Source organism: Oxyura jamaicensis, chromosome 1 (assembly GCF_011077185.1).
Source record: "Oxyura jamaicensis isolate SHBP4307 breed ruddy duck chromosome 1, BPBGC_Ojam_1.0, whole genome shotgun sequence".
Lineage (NCBI taxonomy): Eukaryota > Metazoa > Chordata > Aves > Anseriformes > Anatidae > Oxyura > Oxyura jamaicensis.
The window spans coordinates 80,188,326-80,212,816 of NC_048893.1; the positions used below are offsets into that span (position 1 = coordinate 80,188,326).

The window sequence follows — 24,491 nt, forward strand, 5'->3', positions numbered from 1 at the left end:
GGGTCCATCTAGACATCTGCTACCCATACTTAACAGAACAGTGAGAAGCAATGCAAAAAAGTCTTACAAAACCATACTCTGCCAGTGAAGCAGTCAAGAGATAGCCCACAAGTTATTGCCCGCATTTCTCCATATGACATCTATAATATGGAGTGCATAAGAAGACTGAGTAACTGGTATCAGTGGGTAGACCTTCATGAGGGCATTAAGCTTTTGTGAAGACTCAGAGTTACACCTGCAGTAGGTGATGATATGTTGCAAAGCCTAATAGCATTTCTGCTTGAACACCACCTTTTTCCTGTCTGGAAACAGAAATAAACTTCACTTCAGTGCAAGCTGTTTCATAATTATTCCTGATGAGGTTCCTTGCACTTGCCTTTTTGTTCTCCATTGCTGGACAGTCTGAGAGTCGATACAATCAGCAACAGTATGTCATTTCATGTATTGTCCTGGCAAACAGGGTATCAGGCAAGCTATTTCCCACCTATTCCACTTAGGAAGACTAAAGGAATTCTCAGCCAGGAGCTACATATCTGTGTGTTCATATCTTACTAAGCCATGTCTTATTTATGTCAAAAGTGGGCTCTGCTCACCTCTTGATGTTGAGGAAAGGCTCCATGACAGTGTAACTTCCACAGTGTTTGGCACCCAAGTATCCTCAGTGTATATGCATTATGATATGGCATGCACCCTCCCTTTTTTGTTTTATTTGATTTTTGAAATTCAAGTATGTACTGCTTACTTTGACAGCACTATACTTAGGCTAGTTGAGGGAGCACAGGCTGCTTAATACTAGTGAAGGAGAGCGAAAAGAGGCTGTCTCTTAGTACAAATGTTCAACAGATGAGATGATCTAGAAAGAAAGAAGCTGCTGTAGCTTCCTTGGTCCCAGAAAATTCACATATTGTTAAGCTCAATGAAACCTCTGGATATGGTGGGAAGTGTGAAGCAACACGAGGGAATTCACCTATTTGCCTTTAATAAGCAAAGGTGGGGTCATCCCTCCTGCAGAATCCTCTTTGGTCAGATATTTCAGCCAATTAATCCAAGTTGGGGCTAGTATAAATGAATGCATCCAGCTTACAGCCAGCCAGCCTTTGGCATGCTTTCTCAGCAGTCACTACACAGCTCTTATGCATACAAGTGCAACTGAGATGGTGCAACAAAACTGGCTCTTTCTCTTCACTGAAACCAGCTGGTGCTGGAGGCAATGAGCTGTTCACATCTGTGTCATGCTAGCAACTATACATGACTATCAAGCACCCTAAGGATTTTAGATTGCATGCAAATCTGAATCTCTGGATGTTAAAATGAAGCACAGATAAACAAACCTCATGTCCTACTAAAGAACTACAGTCTAATCCTTCAATCCTTCACTTTTCAGCTGTGTGGAAGAAATAATGACACTCCTGACAGGATTTTGTGTGTGTGTGTGTGTGTGTGTGTGTGTGTGTGTGTGTGACATTCAGCATCATCATGGTCTTTGTATGGAGCTGTTTCACTTCTGGGCTTTCCCTTCCTGCTGCAGGGAGCTGTGAAATCATTGTGTCCACCTCTACAGCCTGTCGTTATGTAGCCTGTTCAGAGAGGAATTACTCCCCCTGGTGTTCTGCTTTCTGAAACACGGAGGAAGGCTTAACAGCCCTCAATCAGCCTTGTCTCTTACCTCCCTTTTCTAGGTGATGAAAACAGAAAGCTCTCTTCCTGAAATATTTGCAGTTGAAACATGCAGATTCATGACGACATATCAAGATTTCTTTCTAGTTTCTGCCATGACCTTTGTTCCTTGAACAATCTGTTTTTTTGGTCAACTGCTATAAGAGCAGGTCCCAAATAAGAGTACAATGGAGTGGCATCTTGACATTTATGTCTCAAGTAATTAATTGAGTTTGGACTGTTATTTATGTTGCATACACAACTAAGTGTGCTTACCTAACAAGGATAAAGCTGTTTGCTTCCAAAAAGTTTGATTTTTTCTAGGTTGCAGTGTCACTAGAAATTATACATGTTGCTGGCTAAAACTAGATTTTTAGTTACAACCAAGCAACTCTTTTCCACTGTGTTTTGGAAACTTTTATAGAAACCTATTACTGGCCATATATTTGGGACTCTAAGTGAACAGAAGATTAAAAATAAGAAAAGCAGTTTTATTCAGGGAAATCAGATAGTTTGACAGATATGAATGAAAAGGCGCTACCTAAAATAAGCTATTTTAAAATAGATCCGCTAATGCCTGTTATAAAAGGAAAATATTTGTAATATTTCCTAATGTCTCTACTATAAGCGAAGTTGTAAAACTGTTAGTTATAACCTACCATCTCTGCAGATTCATAACAAGAAAGAACAATAATAATGTTGTTGATGATAAATGTTTTTTTCCCAATGAAGAAAGCTTTGGTAGAAATAACAGTAGTCGAACAGCTGCAAACCATTTTTTTTGACTTATTAAATATTTTTGAAAACTGAAATATCTGTCAATAAAACCTATCAATTAGCAAAATAAATGTCAGTTTAGGAACATAGGATCACGTGAGCAGCTGTTTAACTGCATGCACACAGAACTTAGTGGGAATGAAATATTTATTGTTGGATTGATAGACTGATAGATTGATTATTTCAAATTTAGGATGCTTTTTAGATCTCTCTGGGAAATAGTACTAGTTTATTAAGATAAGGCTGAGGATGTTTGGTTGAGTAGCTTCCTACAAATACGTATCTTAAAGTCAATGAAAAGTTTATGAGATACCTCTTATCCAGACACAGTCAGAGTGCAGTGCAATTTGCAAGCTGAACTGAAAGTTCAGCTTTCAGTACCATGGACTTAGGTGTGGTCCCTTTTATGCCTTTGAGATGATGCCTTCCCTTCAGAAAGTATGCAGATATGCTTATGCTATGCCTTTTGTATGACAGCAATAATATCCACCCTTAATCTTTGTTTGAAATGGTCTAACTGTGAGATTTCCATACCAGATGGTTATCATCTTGACAATTACATGGGACACAGATTATTTAAAGGAGTATAATTCAGGAGCTGGCGTGAATGGGAAAGAACTGGATGATATTCAACATTAAGCATGAAGAGGCACTTTCTAACAAGGAAGGTTTATGGAGCTGTGACTATGCTAAGACATTTACTTAGGATGCCTTTAAGCTGAGTTCCTTGCTTCATCATGATCTGTAGATAAAAATAAGCTACTCAGGGCATGGAAGTGGGAACAAGATTTTTAAAGTTCTGATTCAGTCTTTTTCCGGGTTCTAGTTCAGCCTTGGATTTCAGAACTCCACACCAGATCCCAATAACCCCACCATGCATTATGTTGTTTCTTTCACTGGGTCTCACTTTTTAGAACAGGGTAGTCCTTTCTAATAGGTGAATTTACTGTGGTTGGTTGTCTAATCTAACAGAATTTATCCGAGGTATACATCTGTTATCTAGAAAATAGCTCTGACCACAGATTCCAGAATGAGGGCAGAAGCATCATGGAAGTTTCCTCTCCAGCATTACAGCAGTGGCAACAAACTAGTAAATATATAAGTAAATAAATAAATAGAGTAAATTTTTATAGGCATTGAGGGATGCAGAAGCAGAAGACATAGGTGAGTATTTCCATAGCTGCCATAAGACCAATGTATGAAAAATAAAATCCACCTGTTCTAATTACCTTAGAATTCAAGAAACATCTACATGTACTTCTTATCTAGTCTCACCTTTGCTCATAAATATTCAGTTCTTCCCTGCGCAAGAAAATCCATAACTCTTATCAACCAAATGTGCCTCACATGTCAATGGGACCCCAATTCTACTCCTTCCAGGACTAGAAGCAGTCTGTCTTTTCCAACACACTCTTCAAAATTCACAATTACGTAACTGAACAACTTTCTCACCTGTGCTCTCCAAAGTTCATCCTACTCATGACCATTCTCCATTGGATGTCACCCATCACGGCAACGAGCAAGTTGAGCATGAGAGTGGCAATAACAGCAAAGGCTAAATAACTGATGCCATACATGAAGGGTAGGTCCACTTCATAGGTGGCAGGTCTGTCAATGTTGCTGAGGAAGTGCTCAAAGGTACTGAAAAATGTAATGGGATAGTTGTAGAAGTGGCCCAGCTCATCAGGATTCTGGGTCTTGCAGATGATGTGAAAAGCTAACAGAGAAAAGAGAAGAGGAAAAATGGGGGGAAGAAAGTGTGGAGGGAGGGGGAAGAAAGCAAGAGTATTATCAAGGCCCTCATCAGCATAATCTAACCATCTTTATAAACCACGGCATTAGATATTAGCCCAAACAGTAAGACCTTGTCTCCCATGTATGTGTCCTGTTTTCAGCTAGGACAGTTTTCTAGTTTTCTTCCTAGTTTTCTTCCCAGTAGTTGATATGGTGCTATGTTTTGGATATACAATGAGAATAACATTGATAACACAGTGATGTTTTACATGTTACTGAGCAGTGCTTACACTCAGTCAAGGGCTTCTCAGTTTCTCATGCCACTCTGCCAGTGAGGAGGCTAGGGGTGCACAAGAAGATGTGAGGAGACAGAACCAGGATAGGTAACCCAATCTGGCCAAAGGGCTATTCTTTACCATATGATATCATGCTGAAAAATAAAGAGGGAGGGACTTGGCAACGGGGGGAAGACCCATTGGCTCCTCAAGGTCTGGCTAGACCTCAGTCAGCAGGTGGTGAACAATTAAATTGTGCATCACTTGTTTTGTAAATTCTTTATTATTATTATTACTATTATACCTTCCTTTGCTATTAAACTGTCTTTCAACCCCTGAGTTTTACCTTTTTTTGCCTAATTCTCTCCCCCATCCCACTGTGGGGGAGTGAGTGAATGGCTGTGGGGTCCTTAGCTGCCTACTGGGTTAAACCTAAACAGTCCTTCTGGCACCTAACTTGTGGCATGAATGGTTATGATAATGACACATCTGATCAGAGTGTGTTAAAACAAAAATGTCATCAGTGTTATATAAATTAAATAGTTGCTGGTCACAAAATAGATTTATTTATTTTTTTCTTTTGGAGCTGCTGTGTCTCAGAGCTGTGTTATGTAATCCCTTACTTTCTCTCTATGCTCCCTGTCATGCTGTTGATCATCTCTGGGGACTGGTTTCAGGTTATTATGTTGCTGTACTGTATAGCACCAGCTTATGATATGATAAAATTACCAGTCTTGAGACTAATCTGATTACAATAGCTCTTGAGAATATTGAATATCCTTGGGGTGTTCAAACCAGCATCGTCATATTGTTATGTCTCCTGAATATGTTTCAGATTTTGTTTAAGATTAAAAAACTATTTAAGAATGCCACCCAGAGATCTGCCCTGAGGCAGGATAGTTATGAGTGGCAGGGAGTATGGGAAGCTGTGGGCAGGCACTTAGAACAGTGGACACCTCCAGTGCTTTGAAACTTCACCCCTGAACAATGCAGAATCCTGAAAAACTAGTAACATATTTGTAAAAATCTATGCTTTTACCCTGGTAGTTCCAGAGAGACACAAATCACTGTAACATGCTGGGGTCTGGCCCATGCCCCACTAAGCCCTGTTCAACAGTATTCAGCACACTCAAGGGGAAGAGGAGTTCTCTAAATCTTATGACAAAACAACAGGCACTGCACCTACCCCATGACAGGTACAGCAGCTGAACCAAAGAACCAACTTTTGCTGATATTACTGAATTGAATATTACTATATTCAAGAAGAAACAATAGATTAGAGTCAACTCATTTAGAAAGGGAAGAAACTTCTTCTAATGGAAAGGAGGAAGATGTCAACAAGGCAGGCTACTCTGAAGCAGGGCCATCACAAGAACTAAAGAGGTAGAACTAATAAATGAGGTAGTAAACACCTGATCCATATTCTTGTGAGCTGCAAAGATATGTGAAAAGATTTAATCTGTCATCCAGACAAGCATGCTGTCACTTGGCTGCTCTCATGCTAGGATAATGGGGCTAGTAACCTGGAACTGGAGTTCAAAGAACCCAGGCATCTGAAAACCCTTTCTAGGGAAATGGGCACAGGAGCTCAGTCACTGGAGGTGGCTTCTGTCAGGTGTGAAAGAAATATCCCTTCAAGGAAGATGTTATATGTCCCAGGCAACTGAAGTGCCACAAAGAGAGGTATCCAGTACTTGAGGGAATTAGCCATGCTGGAGGTGATTTATGATGACCTGGACAGCAACCTGTTATCCAAAGATTGATGTGAAGTCAAGTGCAGATGATCCATGTAGCAGAAGTTTGTACAGAGCACACCATCACTGTATGCCAGTTCATTAGCACTTGGATGGCCAACTCCAGGAATATGAAGAAAGTCTCTCTCTACCTGTGGACCTGCATCTCAACTGAGGAGAAATTTTCCCAAAAGGTCCAGCAACTCACAGTGAATATGTCTTCCTTCCCAACTGTATGAACCACTATATCAGCCATTAGTAGTAAGCATTCCTCTGCTCAAGAGACTATTGGATACACCAGTACATTGACTGCACTGGGGTGGAAACACAGTCCTGTCATTTGCCATTGACTGTTACAGACTGCAAAGTTTTTGGGAAAGGGAAATAAATTGTCAAAATCCTTCTGAAAAACATTTTGCCATAAAGCAAAGTAACAAAGGACCTGCACAGGAGATCCCGTTTTTAGGAATAATATGGCTGGCAAAAGCTGGTCACAATATAGATTTTTTTTTCTTTTGGAGTTGTGGTTGTTCTCAGAGCTGTGTTATGTAATGTCTTGCTTTCTTATTTCTTTATCACATCCATTGGGATCTAATGACATGGCATTGAATGGGTATATCACATCCCTTACCACAAACCAGCCTCTTGGACAATCAAATTATATGATTACATTGAGAGCAATGGGTGCTGGGACATTTAAACATTGGGATACACATTAGCAAAAGTCTCCTGGTTAGCAACGCTAGGGGATGTGCCAATTGAGCTGGCCCTGCCCATTCAAAACTCTTACAGATAGTAGAAGGGTATGAAGTCCCTGGACTGCACACAAAAAAATGTGATGGGGAACACAGTCTGGGTTATTCCTGCTGCAGGCAAAAGCAAACTCATCCACAGGACTGCTTTTGCTCAAGGACCTGGGTGCGCTTGGTGGGTTAATGCAGAAGGATGGGGATCTGATGTACCCTGAGGTACACTTCAAGGGGATATGATGTTGGGTGAGAATAGCCAATGACTTGATTTTTATGATGTTAATTGCTATATAATATTGTATATCATCACTAGTATCATGGCTATATGTCATATCAACAATATTAAAGTAAGAGTCACCTAAATTAATGAAGAATTAATTTAGATGGAACTAGGCAAAGTGTAGCAGCGTTAGAACCAGAAAATGCAGCAGTGATGGAACCAGACTTGACTTCAGCAGCAGCAATCCAACACCACACACTATCTCTCCTGCCCTGAAGGACTTTTATTACAGATGGAACCCAAAGTCATGGACTAAACAAACTCATCGGACATTTAAAGCACTGGCCCATAGACTAAGGGAATGATGTCTGTTTATATACATCAAAAGACAGGAAAGGTGGTGATTAATTTGGATGTATTGAAAAATGTGGGACCTGAGCAAGATGAGGATGGCATAGAAAAAGGAGTGAATATTCTGGTTTGGGCTGGGATAGAGTTAATTTTCTTCTGAGTAGTTGGTATGGTGCTATGTTTTGGATTTACAGTGAGAATAATGTTGATAACACACTGATGTTTTAGTTGACCCAATCTGGCCAAAGGGATATTCAGTACCAATACAGTAAAAATGGATGAGTTGGCCAGGGGACTGCCACTGCCTGGGGACAAGCTGGCATCAGTCAGCAGGTGGTGAGCAATTGTATTTTGCATCACTAGTTCAGTATATTCTTTATTATTGTTGTTGTTGTTATTGTTGTTGGTTTTATTTTTTCCCTTCCTTTTCTGTCCTGTCTCAACCCTTGAGTTTTATTTACTTTTTTTTTTTTTTTTTTTTTTTTTTTTTCTGATTCTCTCCCCCATCCCACTGTGGGGGAGTGAGTGAATGGCTGTGTGGTGCTTACCTGCCTCCCAGCAGTATACCTATGTCTAAGTTTATTTACTTGTAACTACCTCAGTAAGCCCTTCTTGGGATCATTGGTGCTCCTGAGTTCAAAATTCTATTATGTTTTGATGGGCCAATATTCTGTTGTCACTTCCTGATCTATCCAAACAGGTTGGAACGAGAGAAATTTAATGGGTACATCATCCAGAGGTTTTATTGAAAGACAATCACAATGCCTGGCTTTGCTGTATTTGTTCATACATTTTATGAAATTCTAGGGAACACATCTATAACACAGTAAATCCACATTGCCTCTGAAGAAGAATGAGAAGAATGTAGGTTCTCTCTTACTATGGGTTATTGTACTTTTTCAGAAGTTGAATCAAATTCCAGCAGTCCTCTTCCTCTGAATTCATATCCTGAATTTAGGTCCACTAGACAATCTTTTCTTTTATGGAACCAAATCAAAATAACTTTGTGGGCAGATATATTAGGTCACTTATAAATTCTTGGACTGGGTGAGCAGGAAAGGACAGAAAATTAGAAGGAAGGAAAAGGAAAAATGTGGAGGATAGAAAGGTGATAAAAAAGAAGAGAAAGAACAAAGTATTTGTGCACAGTCATACCTGTGTATGCTGTAGTTACACCTGTGTGTTCTAACTTGACTTACACATATCTTGGAGAATGAAATACTGCCTTTCCAGACATATATTCCACAGAATTCTGTAGATGAATATTTAAAATATGCTACCTCTTGGAAAATTACTTTAGCCTTTAATATCTTCTAGCTTGTTTGTAGCACAATGTTAGTTAACATATGCTTATTCACCCAAAGCAAAACCAAGGATCATGCCTGCCATGAGCTACCAGAACTGAATGAGATCTCCAAATATCATCTGCAGGTTAGACAAAATACTAGCAATAGGACAAATAATTTCACAAAGGACCATGAGCACCTTGTGCAGAACAAGGAACACTGATTCCCTTAGTCAGATCTCCTTCACTCCTCAGAACATTACATTTTACCCTTCTACCCACTGTTGAGTTTTATTTATACTTGAGTGAAGGATTATTTGCTAGAAAGGCATCTAATCATGATTAATTCAGGAATAATTCTACCAGATACCTTGACTTTATTTCCCTGTGGCTGCACAGTCTTATTATTATGGTAATCTTTAACTGAAATTTGCCTTGCACTGTTTGTGTGCTACCAAATTAGAATAAAGAACTACTTGTAATATGGTATTTGCACGTCTGTAGTTTTCTGGGTCTTCTCTCATGCCTTTCTTGTAGATCACTGTAACATTGGCTAGCTTCCAGTCAGCAGGGGCCTCCTCAGACTCCCACAGCCTTTGTTGAGAGGGGTCTAGCTAAAACATCCACTGATTCCTTTAGTATTCTGGGGTGAATCCTCTCAGAACCCATGGACATAAGAACTTTCAACAGATATAGCCAGTCCTTTACCAATTTGGTGGGCACAAATGGGAAGTCACTGCTCCCCTAAACATGGTCTTCCAACTCTGACAATTGGGCAGCCCAAGATCTGTCATCAAGATTAAAAATTGAGGCAAAAGAAAAAGTCATTAAAAGCCTCTGCCATTTCCTCATCCTTATTTTTTAGGTGACCATCTTCACCAAATGTCAGTCCAATATTTTCCTTAGAAATCCTCTTGCAGTAGACATACTTGAAAAAAACTTTTTTTTTTTTTTTTTTTTTTTTTTTTTTTTGTCTGATGCTACATTGGCCAATGTCAGCTCAGTGTGACCTTTGTATTTTCTTGCTTTCTCCCTGGAGATGCAAACTGCAGGTCTGTAGTCTCTCTGTGAAGCCTGACTTTGCTTCCAGAGATTAAATATTTTTCTTTTTGTGCCCTAGTTCCCGGAGGAATTCCCTGTTCAGCCAAGCTGGTCTGCCCCACTTACTTGACTTATGGCACAATAGGATTGCTTGCTCTGGGCTTTTAAAAGTTGGTTCTTGAAATGTAACCAGCTCTCATGGACCCCTAAAACTCCCTAGACAAGAGATTCCTAAGGGACACAATTAACTATCTCCCTGAGTACCTTAAAATTTGCTCCCTTATAATCCAGGGTGCTAACATTTTTATTATATCAAAATTTTTGAACTCAACTACTTCATTATTGTTGTGGTCTAGACAGCCACATACTGTCACCTCTCTTATTCTCTTAATAGCATATCTAGGAGGCTACCTTTCCTAGCTGGCTCACTAAAAACTTGTGATAAGAAATTATCTTCAACATGCTGTAGTTTTCCAGACTTGTTGTGGCAGTATGACAAGTCTAGCTTATGTTTTGGAATTGAAGTCTCCCATAGGGACGAGGGCAACCAATGATGAGACTCCCCCTAATTGGCTATAGAATAGCTAAATCCTGCAATCGCCTTTGGTTGGGTGGTGTGGAATAATTGTCTGAAGTGACTTTGATATTAATCTTATATTCACATTTTAAAGAAAAGGTACAGCATTGAAGAAGCTTCCAGGGTGAAGTGTAGCTGCACTACAAAGACGTTCTTTAGGCCTCTAACCTTAGATGTTAATCACACTGGGGGAACCTGGTGTGCTGACTCTAAGATGAACGGTACAGAGCATGGAGCAGAGTAGAGACACCGCAGCCAGTCTCTGTGATAAATGGGAATTTGATTGTTCTTGTGCACACTGGAAGTGATAAACTGCAAGTCTGCTACCCCCCCTGAGCCAATGGCTTGCCATGTTTTTGACAAAATGCTGTACTTTGGGTGAACTTTGCCTATTATAATATCATTATAATACCAAAACACACCTCCATCCCAAAGGATACCCTCCTCCAACATGTAACCATGCCTCAGTGAGCTTGTGCTTTAAACTTTTTCTAGTCTATACCTTTAAAAGCAAAGCAAGAAAATTGGGCACCAGTTGTAACAAAGGTATGCGTGACTACAGTCACTCAAGTTCCACCTAAAAGACAGAAAATGTTATAAATTAGCTTAAGGGAGAGAGGATGTTAGGGAAGATACCATCATGTAAGGAAAAATACCTTTTGACTTCTGGGATAAGTGGATGGGCTGAGACTCTCTTCCCCTCCCCACTGGGACACCTTTCAGTAAGATTTGAACACTTGGTTATGCCAAGTGCCTCCTTGGGAAACTTAGAAATCTCTATAGAGTTGCTTTATATCTTTTAATGAGTTTATAGCCAGGCTGTGTTACTCATACTTTTGGTATTTGCATGTGCTTTGTAGACAGTGAATTTATAACCGTCTATCCAAAAAACCTGTGTATCTCAGTAGTTGAGGTTGGCTGCCTCAGAGCTGGCTCAGCCACAGTGCCTGACCATGAGTTACAGGGGAATTTGGGGCCCTTGCTTCACCAGGGGAGGCCTGGGACAGCGGCGAGATCAGGCCGCACATGCTAGAGAGGCTGACAGGGAGAGGGCATTGCCAGTACAATGGTGACTGAGCCCATGCCCTCTGCCCAAAAAAGCCATTGCGAGGAGAGAGGGAGGGCCAGCAATGCATGTGGACCAGTGTGCAGCTGGTGTGGCAGGGCCGGGGAACCTCTGCACCAGCTCTTGACAGTCTGCGAGATCATCCACCTACCATGGTGTCCACTAGGCAGAGAGCTCACTCCAAAAAGACTGTGGCGACCCAGACAGAAGGCCTGCCCAAAGATGTGGCTGTTCAGGCCTCTGGCTGCAGGGAATGCCTGAGCCTGCCACTGCCAGGGGAGGAGGGCAGCGGGGAGATGGCCTCTTCTCAGGTGGAAGGTCTGTTTATCATGGTGGCTGAGTTCAAGGAGGAGGTAAAGAGACTAAAGAGCATCAGGGCATGTGAGCAGGAGATTGACTGGTGGAGTAACTCCCCGGTGTGCCAGAGAGAAGGGTGCTGGAGGGATGCCCCCCAGAGGGTGTTGGAGCCCCTGCACTGTCTCTGGGACAAAGGGAGGGGACCAAAAAGATGAGGGTTGGAAGCAAGTCCCAGTTCAGTGCTGCAGGCAACCCCCCTTCCTACTGACCTCGCTTCCCCAGGTGCCCCTCCACAATAAGTCTGTAGGTCCTGGATCTCGAAGGAAAGATAGGCGAAGATGTGGTGGAAGGCCCGCCTACGAGGTTACACAGGAAAAGACAGTTGACACCACGCCTCAAGATTGCCTCCAAAAAGAAAGAAAGAAGGGTAATTGTAGTAGGAGATTCCCTTCTGAGAGGAACAGAGGGCCTGATATGCAAAGTTGACCCTCATCGAAGGGAAGTCTGTAGTCTACCTGGAGCCCAGATCAGGGATATCACCAGGACACATCCCAGCCTGGTGTGCTCCACAGACTACTACCCACTACTGATCTTCCAGATAGGTGGGGAGGAAGCAACATCCCGTAGTCTGAGAGGAATGAGGAAAGAATTCAAGGCCTTGGGACGGTTGGTGAAAGAGTCTGGGGCACAAGTCATTTTCTCTTCCCTCCTTCTGTTCTGTGGTGATGATGTGGGACAGAATAGAAGGATCCAGTCCATAAATGGTTGTCTATGTGACTGGTGCTACAGGCAGGGCTTTGGGTTCTTTGATAATGTCTGTTTTTTTAAGACAGCAGGCCTGACAGTAATATGTGGGAAAGGTTAATCTCACAGGGGCAAAAGGGTTCCAGGACAGGAATTAACAGGGCTCACTTGGAAAGCTTTAAACTAGATCCAAAGGAGGATGGGCTTGTAGCTGGGCTTGCACCAGTGGGGCAGAGTTCTAGCAGTGATGAAGACCAGGAGACCTCCCACCCCCCTAGGGTGAAATTGGAGTGCTCAGCTCACTCCCTGAAGTGCCTGCACACCAATGCACATAGCTTGGGGAATAAGCAGGAGGAGTTAGAATCATGTCAGATTACAGAGTAAAGAATAAAAGCAGAACAAATGGAAGATGTTTGAAGAGAAGGTCAACCTTCTAGGTTGGGAAAGAAAACATAAGAATCAAACATTTTGAAACAGCATGGAGCAAATACATAAAGAATCTTAGAACAAAGCAGTACCTTTGGACCCATAACCTCTAAATGACTGAAAATGAAGCACAGCTGTGAAGAACAAGGCTAACTACAACCTCTCTGAGCAACCTGTGCTTTCAGTCACCCTCACAACTGTTTTCTGATGTTCAAAGAAACTTCCTGTGTTTAAATTTGTGCCCCTTGCCTCACATCCTATCACTGGACACCACTGAGAAGAGTCTGTCTCAGTCTTCTTTACACCCTCTCTCTGCACATTTTTGTACATATTGAACAGTCAGAGCTCTCTCAGCCTTTCTTTGTATGACAGAAGTCTAGTCTCCTGATCATCTTTGTGGCCCTTTATTGGACTCTCTCCAGAAGCTCCATTTCTCTCTTGTACTGGGGGAAACCCTGAACCAGACAGTGCTCCAGTTGTGGCTTTGCCAGAGCTGAGTAGAGGGGAAGGATCACCTCCCTTGACCTGCTGACAATATTTTGCCTAATGTAGTTCATGATGCCACTAGCCTTCTTAGCAGTAAGGACTCATGTTCAACTTAGCATTCACCAAGAACCCAGGATCCTTTTCTGCAAAGCCACACAGCCAAAGTGGTGTCTTTTCAAGCTTTCATTTCAGTGTAGAAGTGGAAGAAGCAAACCCCTTCCCATCTGCCCCCCCCCCCCCCCCCCCCCAGGGGTTTTAGTGCATGGAATAATAAAAGAGAAGGAAGAAGAATGGCTTGTATTAAACTTAGCTCTTGTTTATAGTCTTCTTTCCCAATTAAGATTACTATTAACAGGCCAAAATAGGACCCAAGTGGATGTACCTGCTTAGCGTTCATGTGAGAGAAGTTCATCATGCACAAAGAAAAAGATCAATGCCTGCATTCCACTTCAGTCCTATCTCATGCTGGCTCTGTTCCGAAAGGTGATTTTTCCTGATAAAACTAGTTTGATTGAAATGTCTTTGCTTCAATATCACTATAGTGATGTAATCAGGAAAAAGATTAGACCAACCTCACTAGCAGATTTTGTCTGAAAAAAATGTTTAACTCTCTGAGAAGCTGCTTTTATTAAGCAAACACATGGAGACATTAATGACCCTCTTTTTAAAGCTTCCATGTTTTCTCAATCTGTAATTGAATGATGGTCCAGCCATCATTTAGAGGCAAATACTGAAAGCTCAATAGGAAGGAAAGAGCTATGGTAATAATTTCTAATTTTTTTTATTGGTAATAATTTCTAATTTCTAATTTTAATTCATGTACCCAGTGGCTTGAGGATTCTTGAAATCTGCTCCCTTTACCACTATTGCCTTCAGTAGGAGTAGATTTTTACATTATCAGGAAAGAAATGGAGGTATATGCCTAATAAATACATATGTATCTAATATATATGTATATATGTATAATCACAAAACACGCATTATATATATACCAAAAATATATACACACAGCAGAGATCTCTGACTGAAAAATAAATGAAGAGCCAGTATAAAAAGTAGTAATACAATTCTCTCCTAAACATACTTGCTTATACTAATTGATAGGAACATGGACAACTTCCAAATACAGTGGACAGGTCATTGTCAAGTATTACATCAACTAATGACACTTATGGAACTATTATGGTTCTTATCAAATGACAGTCCAGTCCAGTAACGTCTTAAGGTAAAAACCCAAATTTACAGAGAGAAAAAAATATGTCAAGCAGTTGATAGAACTTCAGATGAAAAAATACAATTCTGATTTTGCATTCTTTTCCACCGGTCCTGCAGAGGTTTTCTGCTCTTCAGGGGTAATTCATCTAAATAGTACAATGAAAAGATGATTCTCTCCTGCAACTACACTGACATCACATCTTCTCTATTTTGCCAGATATTGGTAGAAGTGGTGTTCCATCATTTCAGACAGTATTTTGTGTCAAAAGAGAGCCTTAATGACTGTCAGCCAAATGTATAATTCCTCTTTTCTACACACACGTACACACACACCCACACCAGAACTTATTTTGCGTTAGTTTTAAGTGACTAGTGCTTTGAATTTCCTAGGGGAAATACTTCATAACACAAATTAATGATTATCAGAAATATTTCCTGATGCTCAGCCCATGCTTTTGCTTATTAAATTTTGGTCCTTTAGTTTTTGTTATATTTTCTGGGATCTTTTTGAGAAATAGGTTTCCCAGTTTTGGCGTATGCTTCTTTGAAGAATCTGATGAGATGACTTGAGACGCGATGAGATGAGATGAGATGACAAGAACACTGAGAGAGAACAAGAGAAAGAAATGCATTAACATGAGAAAGGAATAAAAAGGGCAGATGACTAAATTACAAGTCTCTGTGCACTCTGAGGCAGTGATCTTCAGTTTCAAAATAGCGTTTAAGAAATTTTGTAAATTTCATCTGTATACACTTGGACAGATGTATTTTGAATGAACAATATAATTGACACAAAGCCATCACAGAATCAGAGAATCATAGAGTCATTGAATCATTGAATTATAGAATGGCTTGGGTTGGAAGGGACCTCATAGATCCTAGGGACACCACCCACTAGACCAGGTTGCTCATGACCTCATCTAACCTGACGTTGAACACCTCTAGGAATGGAGCATCCACAGCCTTTCTGGCCAACCTGTTCCAGTGCCTCACCACCCTCTGAGTGAAGAACTTCCTGCAAATCTCTAATCTAAATCTCCCTACTTTTAGTTTAAAACCATTCCCCCTCAGTCTGTCATCCGATTGAGCAAAGAGTTGGCCCCCATCTTATTTATAAGTCCCCTTTAAGTACTGAAAGTTTGCAATGAGGTCCCCCTGGAGCCTTCTCTTCTGTAGGCTGAGTGGCCCCATCTACATTATTTTAAGGGGCAAACAGTGAAGCTATGGCTGATATCAAATATTTCCATGCAATCTGTACGGGCACACATAACAATAGTTATATATGAGAACAGAATATTATTTTACAAAAGGGATATATTTGTACAATATGTGCTTTTGTTCTTCAGAGTGATTTTATGCTGGCTTTGGTTTGTTATTGTTTTCCACACACATCAGAATTTCATACTGCATAGTTGTATGCAAGTATGAAAGTTGGTTTTTTTTATCACAGTTGAAGTTGCTGAAGTGTTTTGGAGTTTGATAACTACAAAAGTTGTAGCTTTTCTAGTTGGATAACAAGATAGTTGGGAAGAGCTGATGCTCATGGGCACATGAGAAAACATCATATGAAGTTTCAGCTTATTTGTATTATTGCTGTAATTGGTGACAGTGAAGTCATTACTGGTTCTTGTCAGTATCATTATACTACAGAAGATTAAAGTTATTACCTAGGATTATAGTTATTTTAAGTACCATTTCAGGCTGTCTGCAGGCTCAGACAGACATTTCCCATAGCTAACAATTAATTCCAGGTAGGAAATTTTAGTAAATGGACTAAATACTACTTCCATTTTTGTTTGTTTATTTGTTTGTTTTTAATAATGATGAAATTTCTGGAGCAGAGTTTGTTGACAAGAATTGTTTTCCCCAGCAGTTCTGAAGTTAGGGCTTATGTACGATGCATAGACATGCTACTGGGTAGAGATATTGATGGAAAGTGGAAGAAAAGAAGGACAGATACAAAGACACTCAGCTAACATGTCAGATAAAAAGTCATCACATGAGTTTAGCCATCATGTAAATACTAAAGTAGGTGAGATTGTAAGTGTTGCATCTGAAAATGTATTCAGTGGCTTGGGGATTCGTGACATCAGCTCCCTTTTCCACTATTGCCTTTACCAGATTGATGGTTTTGTTCACCACAGCAATGTGAAAAGCAGTCTCCCCTGTCACACACAATTTCCATGGTGTCCATCATATCACACCAAAGGTGCCAGAAGCACTTCAACAATTAAACACCCACAGCACAGCCACAGATATTTTATTAGTGAAAAACTGAGACAGATGCTTGGGAAAAAAACAGGATTTTCAGATTTCCATAGGAATCAACAATGAATAGACATGTAACTAAGGACATTAAATGTATATATTTTGTTAGATTCTCCTGAAATTCTAAACTCAGACTCTAGTAAAATTCACAAGTTAGCAGTGACTTTGTAGAAATCATTCCAGATTTTATCCTGTGAAAAGATCCTTCTTAGTTTCTCATCCTTGCAGACTTTTATTTTGACCCAAAGGCAGTTACTACAACTGTGAAATGAATTGTCACTCAATATGAGCAACATTCACTCTCAGCACCTCTTGTTAAAGTGTTTCAGATCCTTGTTCATTCCAGTTATATTCCTACTCACATTTTTACACTTCTGTAACAGCTTCTGTGTGAGTATCTCAAACACTTTGCAACTGTTAATTCACCAAATCAGCCTTTGTTTGTGGCTCTCATTGACTGTGCTTGGTCAGGGAGGAGACTCCTCCCCGGGACTGATACACGGGGTCTCTGTTTAGCAATAGAGACACATGTATACCATGTCACTCTTTTGCAACATCTGTGAGAAAGAGTTTCATATTGGAAAAGCATCATCTATATCCATATTGCTTTCTGCAGCACTGGTACATTTCTTAAGAGTTGAAAGTGATCTTGCTCAATTATCAATCTATACAAATCAAATGGCCCTCTGAGACAGAGAGTAAGAGTTGGTAATGGGATATATTACAAGAACTGTAAGAGACTGAGAAGCCAAAAAGGGTGATGTCTCAAACACTTGGCAGAATTGGGTGTCGCCACATATAAGCTGGCTCAGAAAAGAGGATCTTGCAAAGGAAGGATAGCACTTTTGTGGGACCAATCTCATAGTAACCGCCTGAGACATCTTTGCGTCTGTGGTTCTGGCCATTGGGGAAGGGAAGAACTTGGCATGTGTGTACATGCACACACACACACACACACACCCTTTCCAGAAGGTTCTGGAACTCAGGCTGCACACCTGAAGTAATTAGCTTAGTGGAGGTAGGGACTGGTTTATAAATAGTGCAGTTCAGAGGGGGCTGAGTGTACAACCATCACTGTTGAAGACATAAGAGGAACTGGACAAGAGATATTGTTGGAATATTGTGGATATTGGTGGTGATCCAGACTTTTCCACTTCTGGAGATCTGCTCCACTGTGGGACCCATGGGCTGCAGAGGGACAGCATGCTCCACCAGGTGCCTCTCCATGGGCACAGGGGAACTTCTAACTTCTGCTCCGGCATGTGGAGCACCTTCTCCTATTTCACTGACCCTGGTGTCTGCAGGGCTGTTTCTCACTCCTTGCTCTCCTAGCTGCTAAATATGCTCTCACAGAAGTGCAACAAACATTGGTGATTGGCTTGGCTCTGGTCAGTGGTGGGTCCCTTTCGAGCCAGCTGAAACTGGCCCTTATCTAACATGGGGCAACTTCTCGACTCTTCTCACAGAGGACATCTCTGCAGCCCCCCAGCTACCAAAACCTTGCCATGTAAAACCCTACAGCACTCCACCCTGACAATTTATCCTCTCGTACAGCTACAGCCCTGTGCCCATAATCCAAACACAGACTCCAGGTGTTTTCTTCTCAAAAGTATTTCAACCAAGGGTAGCACATGAAGGGGCTATCTCTTCTTATCAAAGATAGCTCCCTGATGATTATCACAGGCTTTACAGGCAATAAGTTTCTGAATAGCTTGCACAATATCATCCTTCAAGGCCTGGAGCAGGGAAATTCACAGATATTGGAACACTAAAAAATGCCCATTCATAGTCTTGGAGAAAATAAAGCGGTCATAGGAAAAAAAAAAAATTATTGCAGCAGCAAAACAAACTTGGTTTGAGTTTGTTTTAAGGTAACAGCCACTTCTGAGAGCTGTCAAGACACATAAATGAATGTGGTACATTTTAATGATCAGTTATTTTGCATAACCAGATCAACAATTCAGCTTTTAAATTACTAGAGAGGTGATGAAAATGCCACAAAGGAAATACAGTTCTGGCTCAGGTGGTAATTTATGATTCTATGGCAATTGCATGTTTATTGTACTTGACTAGAACTTGTAAAAGGTTTCAGATTACCTGAGACTTCAGCATTTTCCTGTAGGTGGTATCTGAGATCCATGCAGGAATTGCACATATTCCCTATGTTATTTCTGGACTTTTCATTCCCATTGAAAGATGGGAATTCACTGATTCTTATCAAAATATAAAATTCAGTAATTTAACACTGTCTTTCTGACATGGAAATACACTAGCAGAACACAACATTGTATCTGACTCCCAGCCCTCTGTTCTAACAGGGAAACTTGGATAGAAAAATAATCCAAATTAAATACTAAAACCTTTCATCTTGTTCCATATCCACATGGGAGCTTCAGCTGAATACAATACATAATGTTACCTCCAGAAAGTTAGAAAATAAAGACATCATTGTTAACAGAAATAAATAATTTTAAGGATGAAATAAAGGTTGGCTGCATGCCCATTGTAATTATCTCTGATGCCAAGAGCCACCAGGGTTCTGTCTGTACATACCCAGCCTGATTAATCTGCCAAAAAAAAATAAAAAAATAAAAAATAAAAAAAACCCTTCCTTGTCAGATTCTTGATTTAAAGTAGAATACGATGATACCCTAAGGAAATGTACTAACAACATGCAGCATCTTGCTTTTTGTAAGGAGAGAATGAAAAACTTTCCATGTGCTTTTAGTGGAGTGGCTGTACTAAAGAAAATGAGAAATCAAGTCTAGAGTTACTGGCAAACCTTCTGGAAGGCCAAGATTGGAGTAAGAGAGAATAATTTCTCAATAGGTATTACACCAGAGCTGTACAGGGTTGAAGAACTAGATTAGACTACATCTCTCTGCTGACCAGCATCTGCAAAATGGAATGAAGAAACCAAAGATGAAAGAAGAGGAAGTGTACAGAAGAGGACTGGACTTGATTCAATACTTGTTTAACATTCTCTGATACTGCATAACATTTTAGGTACCACTGTTAGCTACTCAAGCTTTACCAGCAATGTAATACCTGATTCAGACTGTGCACATGAAACACCTTAAGGCTGTTGGCTGAAATCCATGAAAGGAAGATGGCTCAGGGAACACCGTAGGTTGCTCTACATCTAAAAGTAGAGAGTGAGAAATAGCAGAGAGCTGACAAAGAGCCAGCTGGCTTTGCTGTTTAGGTTGCTTTTAGGCTCTCTCCAGACATGACTCTAAGAAGTCTCTGAACACATTAAAAAATATTTCCAAAACTAATGCAGTCCCAGACCAATTAATCTCCTGAATGGGAATTCTCACTCTTCAAAAATAGGTCACATCATCAAATATAATTTGCTTTGAAAATGCAAAGAGGACAATGAGAAAAAAAAAGAAAAAAAAGAAAAAAAAAAAAGGCTTTATTCTCTAGCTAATATTCTCTCTATCAAGGCAACAGATATTCTACTTTGCCCTATTTAAACAAAAAGTTTTTACCCACACAGGATTGTTAGGAGAATAAAGAGGGAAACGTTATTGGAACCAATTAAACTAGTAAATCTCTGAGTTTAAAGTAGATTTGATGCCTTTATGAAAGGTTGTCTGAACAACCTAAGATAAGGAAAGAGACTAGAAGATGGTTACAGAATAATTCAGTATTTAAACAGGAGTTGCAGGAATAGAAAGAATGGTATTGAGTCAGGCTGGAAAAAAAGAATTTCTCAGGTGGAATTATGCATGGAAGTCTGGAATGTGACCTACCCTGGATAGTCCAGAAACATACCTTCTGCTATCTCTGAAGTCTAAATTAGTTATATTCCAAATTATTGGGCTTCTGTGCTTGAGGTGACTGTTTCATAACCTTACAGAATTGTAACTGTGTGGAAGGATCTCTCATGATCCTACCTGAATCTTCTGTTTTTTTCTGATTGTCCTTTATGTTCTTCCAGGCCACCCTAAACAATTTGTATCACTTTATCTGCATTCAAGAAAAAAACATAAACTTATGGGGCACTATTCTTCTGGCCATACCCTTTCAATGAAAAGCATGTGTCAATGTATATATAAAAATATATCAGTAAAAATATATTTGTTAAATAAATAATATATTCAGATATGCAGTTGCATATATCTGCATATCATATAGCATCAAATTTTACACATAGAAGCATTTTTATATATTATAAATATATGAAGAGAGTACATAAATAATACTGACATATCTTCCATTGAAACATATAACAAATAAATAGTTTGTGTGCCTGAATAAATCTCCCCGATTGCATGAGCACATACTTATTGAAAAAGTACCAAAAATACTAGGATCTTCTTTAAAAGAAATTTTTTCCTGTTCCTCTTTAGGTCATTTGTTTCGGTAGTCCATTGTCTTTCTGCCAAATAGCAAGGTCGAAGGTTTGAGGCACTTACTTGGCTGCCTTCTGACAAGAGCATTTCCTTACCCCGGCGTTATTGACATAAGTACTAGTAACAAGTATGTTGGTATAAGCATTTGCACTATGAAAATGTTAATGGGGAGAGGAAATAGAAGCAAACAGATACAGATATTGGTGGCTGTGCATAAAAATATGACTACGTTCCAATTACAGCACAAACTGAACCTGAAGAACTGTGAGTGTACAACAAGTAGGGTGAAAAACACATATTTTAAGTCTCTGAGAAAAGATAACAAGAGGCCTTTGTTGGCAAAAAAGTAAAATGGCAAAGTCTGACCACAGAGTTTGAAGTGTAAAGTTAAGCTTTACAGCAGTATAATAATTACTTCTGATACTAAGTTAGCTCAGTCAAAGAAGACATATACTCTAGCCAAAACACACCTGAGTTGAAAATAAAATGTCCTGCAGTTGAGTTTTGTCCCAGCATGAACCCTAAAGAGTTGGATCAGCTGGAAATTTTTCTGTCTGGCCTTGTGCTCTGGCCTCAGTCAGGTTGTGGGTTCCAAGGTTCTAAGGCAACTAAGTGATTGTGCTCCTAGATGGCTATGTCTTCTCCATGTGGTAAAGCATGAAAGGAAATGGAAAGAATAATACGGAAGCACAGGAAAACATCTTTGAAACTTAGCCTCTTGCACAGTGTCTTTACATGTAAGAAAATCATGAGAAAGTGGTGAATGCCAACACTTTCCAAGATGTTACTTTCTATGTAACTCTAATACCTTAACACCATAGAAGAAAGCTGTTGCTATCAGGAAAAAGAAAATGGGTAATCATCTTGCTATTACACAGATTAACAGTATCCACAAGATACTTATGAAGGCTGATCAAAAGTGATATTTGAAGTAAATTCTTTGCTTTCAAACTTGGGAGACAACAGGATCCAGAAGGCAGCAGAGTAGCTGAAGTTTATGACCTTGCGTGATCTCTTGTGTCTAAAGCATAGGAAGACAAGCACCACACAACCACTCATTCACAGCCCCCTCCTCAACAAAACAGGGAGAGAAAGTACAATGAAACCACCCACAGATTAAAGTAAAAACAGGGAGATTGCTCATCATTTACCGTCACAAGCAAAGGAGACTCACTCATCTTGGGAAAGATTAGTTCTACTTATTGCCAATAGATAGACTAGAGCAGTGAAAACTAAAAGCAAACTAAAAGCACCTTCCCCCATCCATCTTCTTCTACCTCGTCTCACTGTGGATTTCTCCATGGACTGCAGCGTGGAGATCTGCTCCAGTGTGGAACACCATGGGCAGCTGAGGGACAGCCTGCTCCACCATGGGCCACTCCATGGGCTGCAGGAAAACTTCTGCTATGGAACCTGGAGCAACTCCTCCCACTCCTTCACTGATCTTGGTGTCTGCAGGATTGCTTTCTCTAAATTTTCTCACTCACTGATATGATGCAGCATTTTTTTCGATTTCTTAAACCTGCTGTCACAGAGGTGCAATGAGCATCACTCTGACTCTGCTTTGGCCATCAGCAGGTCCCTTTTTGAGCTGGCTGGAACTGTCTGTAGCTAACACAGGGCAACTTCTGGTGTCTTCTCAAAGAGAATTTGATTAACTCTTGTGATTTTCTTTCTTTGTGTTTGAAAATTACCTCAAAAAATGCAGTGTTTTTTAGGGCTGTTAGACCAACTAGCCCTTCTGGAAAGTTAGATCACCATGTCAAACAGAAGGAGAATTGTGAAATTGGACTATTTAGCAAATAAGTAATAAGCAGGCCACTTGCTTTCATAATATATGTATTAGTCAGAGGTAGAAGCAGCAAGAAATCCTCTCATCAGCAGAACAAATTTTCTTATCAGTTGTATGTCAGAAGATTGATCAAGTAATTTTGCTCTCTCACTGAAGACTCTCACCAGTGATTCTACAGCTTCTAGAATAATGGTGGGAACAGAAACCTTGAGGAAGCCTAGCTAATAAACCCTGTGTTTTTACCTTTTCCAATCATTCACTTCTATTTTTGAGTGGATAGATGAAATCCTTTGGAGCAAACTTTAGCATGCTAACAATAAGCTTACTTCCTTAATAAAATAAAGTCATTTCTTAATAGACTCTTTACAGATGAGGTCAGTATACTTGTTCTGACGGAGACCTGTTAGACACATTCAACAGATTTGTATGGCTGTCCTGCCTTACATGCACTTACCCAAATAGAAGAATTTGCTTTAGGAATTTTTCCAAATAGTATGTAATATACTTTATAGCAGTTTCATTAACATTTTAAATAATACCCATTACATTTACTGCATTTCACAAAATTGCAATAATAGACTATAAAATTTCATTTTAGACAATTTAGTGTTATGAAAACCTGCTGAGAATAAAGAATAGCATTTTAAACACAAATACAAAAAATTGTAAGGCAAAAATAGTCACAAGGTCACAGTGGTAGAATGTCAGGCCCCCAGAGTTGCACAGCCTAACCTTGCTTTTTTTCTGAACAAGGAGCAGAATCTACTCCCATTGGTAGATGTTGCATCTTTCTACACAGCACTTCAGTGGTAGTCTCAGAAGTGGTGCTGCTTCATTCACCCGTCTCTCACCCAAACAGCTGCTTCCTGACATCCAGAAAGGATTGGCTTGTCATCACTCTAAGCTGATAGTTTAGGTAAGAACAGTTCTGACAGGTGTGTTAGATGGTCTGCAAAAGTTAAACGTATAATTCTTATTATTGCAGTGCTTTAATTTGGTTTCTTTAAACACTTAGTAATATTGTCCCTGAGAAAACAAGTCCAACATCGAAATGGTAGCAAATCTGACACCAGATGGAACAGATATCAGATGCAGGTAGATGGATGTGCACTTCTCAGGACTGCAAAAACCTAACTTGAGAGCTTCACAGGAGTATACTTAATTTGCACAAAACCTTTATTCCCAGAAAGGAATCCCACTGGTCTGGGGCGACTGCATGGACAAATTTGATGCCATACTACAGAAGCAGAAAAAACATCAAGGGAAACATATGTGGGCTGATTTAATAGCTTCTCGGCGTGAATGGGAACCACCTTACAGAAATGTATAAGAATAAAAAGATATTAAAAAAAATTAAGATGAATAAGAGTAAATCTGATACTAATAAATCTACCTCATTTTGCTAACTCTCCAAAAATATCCTGCATGCCAGTTTACA

The 24,491-nt window shown here is 40.0% G+C and overlaps 1 long non-coding RNA gene across 1 annotated transcript; it reads left to right on the forward strand.

Moving 5' to 3' along the window:
• The first annotated feature begins 108 nt into the window (after positions 1–108).
• Positions 109–23,820, forward strand: LOC118158785. Its single transcript, XR_004746896.1, has 3 exons — positions 109–1,424; positions 19,010–19,018; positions 23,810–23,820. It is a non-coding gene; the product is annotated as an uncharacterized LOC118158785 (long non-coding RNA).
• The last annotated feature ends 671 nt before the right edge of the window (positions 23,821–24,491 follow it).